Source organism: Somniosus microcephalus, chromosome 3, assembly GCF_052327205.1.
Source record: "Somniosus microcephalus isolate GS21.2 chromosome 3, FLI_Smic_1.0, whole genome shotgun sequence".
Classification (NCBI taxonomy): Eukaryota; Metazoa; Chordata; class Chondrichthyes; order Squaliformes; family Somniosidae; genus Somniosus; species Somniosus microcephalus.
Window position 1 is genome coordinate 148,706,506 of NC_140989.1, and position 5,187 is coordinate 148,711,692.

A 5,187-nucleotide genomic window follows, 5' to 3' on the forward strand; every position below is an offset into this window, starting at 1 on the left:
CGTCGCCACTGTAGTGTCCGTGTGTAGATAAAGACACTGAAGACAGGAGTTGGTTCATAGGTATTTACTAAGCAAGTGTGGGGGGGGGGGTTCTAAAGGATATACACAATACACAGGCTTATATAGCCCAAGTGGCAATTACCGGCATTACGCACACCTGGGGCTCTTAAAGGCACATACACCACAGGAGGGGACCCAAGTAGGACTGGAACAAAGATTGTTCCACATAGCCCACGAAAAGGCAGGCATAGCTAGGACCCATGCGGGTACCCATGGCAACACCTTTGATTTGGAGGAAATGAGTGGAGTTAAAGGAGAAGTTGTTCAATGTGAGAACAAGTTCAGCCAGGCGGAGGAGGGTGGTGGTGAATGGGGACTGATCGGGCCTCTGTTCAAGGAAGAATTTGGATGATCAGCCATGATCTTATTGAATGGCGGAGCAGGCTCGAGGGGCCGAATGGCCTACTCCTGCTCCTATCTTCTATATTTCTATGTATTGTTATTCAGTTCTGTTTTAAATGTCTTGCCGCAGAAATTCTATCGAGGTTCTCCCGACCATTTTCCTAACTTCAGTAGTAGATTGGAAAAGATAGTCATTTACACCATTTCTCCAGGGTTTCTGCCGAAGTTATAGTGGCCGATTGGGAGAGAATCCATGGAAATGGCATAGTGGTTAGCACTGTTGCCTCACAGCGCCAGGGACCCGGGTTCGAATCCGGCCTCGGGTGACTGTCTGTGTGGAGTTTGCACATTCTCCCCGTGTTTGCGTGGGTTTTCTCCGGGTGCTCCGGTTTCCTCCCACAGTCCAAAGATGTGCGGGTTAGGTTGATTGGCTATGATAAAAATTGACCCTTAGTGTTAGGGGGATTAAATATGTGGGGTTACGGGGATAGGGTGGGATATGTGTTGGTGTAGGGGTTACGGGGATCGGGTGGGATATGTGTCGGTGCAGGCTCGATGGGCCGAAATGGCCTCTATCTGCACTGTGAGGTTTCTGTGATTCTGTGATATTCCAGGTGTTCTGTTTTATATGCTTATCCGCTTATGTCTAGTCATCTGTGTATTGGAGTGCTTTTTGTCCTGCAGGTTGGGATCAATACCATGGACAATCCATTGCTGAAATATAGTGCAAAGGAATATTTCTTCAAAGCAGCACTGTGCCATTTTATTGTTGATGAGCTGAATGCTAAGGTGAGTGCAACTTCATTCTTAAGCTTCAGTGCTTTGGGGACTGGGTGCACAGTAGGACTTGTGTCGAATCGAGCTCAGACTGATGAGATGAAGGTTTATTTCTGCTGGTTTTAAGGTCCCTAAATGAAATTCGTTTGAACAATCTAAACCCAGTTTACCTAGGGCCACAGAATAAAACTGCCCCGGCAATCTGACTTGGTGAGAGCAGAAAAATGGCTGGTTAGAATGATGGAAATGTCACACTGGTGCAGGAAGTGGTGCAGTTCTGGGGATGGGTTTACAGCACACTTTTGGGGTGAAATAGAAATTAGTTTTACATTTGCACACCACTAACATCCTTCATCTGGGGTACAAAAACTCATCAAAGAATTTTAGGAAGGTGGGGGGAAAGAAAACCATTGCAGTGACGGCCATGTTTAGAAATATTAGCCTAGATTTTCTTACTGGCATTATTTGGGTTACTAGCAGAATTAAAATAATACTGGCAAATCTAGGCTATTGTATCTAAGGGAACATTAGCGATTACTGAAAATACTGCACCTGGAGTGTTGTTGGTAGAGGTGGGTAACAGGCCTGTCTCTGACTGATTCACCTTTTGCAGAGGACATGGATGGTGGTTGCTGTACAGAATGTACAAGTCTTCCTGGGACTGGGACAGTGAGTTTGGAACTTGGGCCAAGATGTAACCACATAAAAAAAAATTGTGGTGGGTGGGGAGGGACTATTTGTAGTAGGGGAAAGCGGGAGACAAAACCCATGCCAAAATAAAATTGGGTGGAACACACCACCCTTCATTCCCCACCCCCCAGGGTTACATCTTATGAAAGGCAGGGAGAGAGAGAGAATAATATAGCATCAATGTACTGTTTCCATGTCTTTGTAAGGGGATGTAACTTATGTGTGATCAGATTGGAGGCGTCTCTCTGTATTAGATACTCATGATGGGGATGCTAGCATTTTCTGTGTACAGGAATATCTTGCTAAGTGTACTTGGAAATGCTTATGAACATAAGTATTAATATGTAAAAATAAGTTAAATATTTTATTTTTTCCCGTCATTTTGATTTTGCACTTTTAATAAGTATGTAATGAAATTAAATTATTGCTTCCTCACAGCTTGCTCTGGAAAAGTATGAAGAAATGTTTCCAGCATTTTCAGACTCACGGGAATGCAAACTTTTAAAGGTAATGCTTGAGAATCATTGCACTGTTGGTCTCTCAAAAAAGGGACTGCAATCTGGTAAGATGAATAGATATTGGCCCGTAATTTCCGATAGAAGGCTTCCTGCGTGCGGATGCCTTCTATCGGGGAAAAAATCTACGTCCTTACCGGAGGGCTCCTGAGGTCCGGACACTTCCGATGCTGGGCCTCTCCACAGTCGAAATGCGCAGGACCCACGTATCCCAGGGACGCAGGCAGTTCGCAAGCATCCCTGGGATCACGTGGGCCAGGCGAGCCAATGAAAGAAGGGAATCCCCCTTCGTACTTTTGACAGACATGCCTCTCTCACACCTGGCAGCTATCTTTTGCCCTGCCAGTACACTTTACACCTAATCACAGCCTATTACCATCTCGTCTAGCTTCTAATCTCTTTTACTTCTTTTGGTTCTTTTATTCTTTTGTCCGATCGCAGCCCTGCCTTCGATCTAGTTCCTTTTCTCTCCAGTTTTGAAGAAGGGTCAAACCCGAAACGTCAACTCAAATTTCTCTCCACGGATGTTGCCTGACTTGCTGAGTTTTTCCAGCATTTTCTGTTGTTATTTCGGATTTCCAACATCTGCAGTATTTTGCTATCGTCAAAAGTATGAATGGGGATCACTGAAAGACACTAAAACATTAAATAAATTTTTAAAAAACCATCATGTTTTTAAAATGAGTTAAAATTACATTAAATTAAATATTTTAAACAAAAATTAATTTTTTGAGAATTTTTTTTACGGGCTAAAAATAAACTTACTTTTTTTTAAAGTATTTTTTAACTTATAAATGAGTGGGGAAAAATATATTTTTTACTTTTTTTAATTCTTATGATGGTAAAAGCAGGCCTTACATAAGATTTTTGAGTGATTTCAGAGGCCCTTCTCCAGGTTAGGCGTCCGATCTGTCAAGAGGATTCTTGACAGATCGAAAATGCTGGTTTTCAGCGCATGCGCTTCGCACGCCTGAAACCGGCATTTCCGATGTCCCTACGGGTGTGTACACACCCGCAGCCATCGGAAAATACGGGCCATTGTATAACAGAGGCATATAGTTTTTTGAAAAAGTTTGCTTTTCAAATAGCTAATTAAATGCTGGCAGCAGTGGAAAATTCTCAAAGGAACCAAGAAATCTAATCATTGAACATCAGTGGCCATCAGGACTGAGAGCATGAATCTCCAGAATACTCTTCTCATTAAAAGCTGAATTTCCACCACAATTTAAAGTTAAATTCCTTGTTACTTACAATCTCTTAATCTTCAAATGGGGGGGGGGGGGGAAGATTTTTAGTTCAGTTAGTTGTAGGAATATGAATATCTCTAGCCTGTTAATCCCAGATACTGTATAAAAGCTTATTTTCATGGCAAAATGCGTCATTATCATTTGCATGTGGTTGTACAAATAGCTGTTACAATACATCACTTCCTGCTGTCCATCATTCTCTTTATATCTTCCTCCTTTCCTCATAAATCTCTTGCCTATTTGAAGACAACAGCCACAATTCTTTACTGAAATAAACTTTGAATTAAAAGTCTGAACATTTTAACTTGCATGCCAGTGTAATAGAATAAATTATATAGAATGCAAGTGGCAGTGCTGGGGACTTGAGTTCTGGTCTTGGGCAGTACCAAGGACACAGGGACCACTGGCGCTTCTCAGGGTCAGGATCGGAGTACCTGTGGCGGTAAATCTTGCAGTCCAGTTTCAAGGTTCAGGGAAAGGCTTGGCCCCAATAAGTATTAAAAAAAAGAATAGTTCAAGAATAAACCAGAATAAATAATCATATCATATCAACAGAAAGAGGCAGAATTAAAAATATCAGTTACAAATTATTTGATAAGGTTCCTAATTGAATATCTATCCTCGGAACATAGACAGAGCCATAGGGGGTAATAAGGGGATGCATTCTTTCCCTCACAACAGTTTTTTTTGGCATGTGGTATGGCCTACTCTCCAAACCCCAGATCTGCCCCAGATAGCCCCTTTTGTTATGTTTTTGTCTCTACCTCTGCGTGGTCACTTTGTTCAGCATGGCTGGTGTGACAACAGTTGGATAATAACCCCATTGTACACTCACATCTGCATTTATAATTGACTTTTTTTTTGGATAGAAATTGCTTGAAGCTCATGAGGAACAAAATGGTGAAGCTTACAGCGAAGCAGTAAGTACTGGCAAGTTGTGAAACGTACACAGGTTATATTGTTTCAGATTTTCAATTAGTGTGTTTTAAGTAAAATGCGTTTCGTGAACCTAGGTCTGTATTCATTGTGATGTGAGAGTTTAGGTTTGTTAATTGTTTCATCTATTGAAAGAGTTCAGGAATTATTGATCTAATGCAGGTGCAAAATATAGGGTGGCGTGCAACGTTCCCACTAAGCTGGTCTGGAGGTCCCGCGCAGGCCACTCACTGGCTTTTAAATGGAAGAAACCGCGTTGCGAGAACATTTGAATGGGCCATGTAGCCAATTACAGGGACCGCGCACGGGGGGGGGGGGGGGGCGGGAAATAAGAGGGAACATTGGTGCGTATAATTCATTTTCTCTGAGATACTCTTGGACTGTTGCATTGACTCAACTTTTCTATTGAGAAACTTCAACTCCTGCAAAGCCCTTTTTTTTGCACAACAGAAACAAGATTGGACAGAGAAGGTAAATTGGTGATACCAAACTGGATTTGAAAGCCTGTAAGTTGTTGGAGGAAGGGAAGAGCGAGGAAGGTAAAGAATTCCAGAGTCGAGGTTTTGGGATAGAATGAGTTAGAGCAGGAGTTGGTGTAGTGAGTTTTAATTTCAGTGCAG

The 5,187-nt window shown here is 42.3% G+C and overlaps 1 long non-coding RNA gene across 1 annotated transcript; it reads left to right on the forward strand.

Moving 5' to 3' along the window:
• Positions 1-1,100: 1,100 nt before the first annotated feature.
• On the forward strand, positions 1,101-4,555 carry LOC147121472 (uncharacterized). The gene is made up of 3 exons (XR_015077555.1): positions 1,101-1,191; positions 2,308-2,376; positions 4,501-4,555. It is a non-coding gene; the product is annotated as an uncharacterized LOC147121472 (long non-coding RNA).
• The last annotated feature ends 632 nt before the right edge of the window (positions 4,556-5,187 follow it).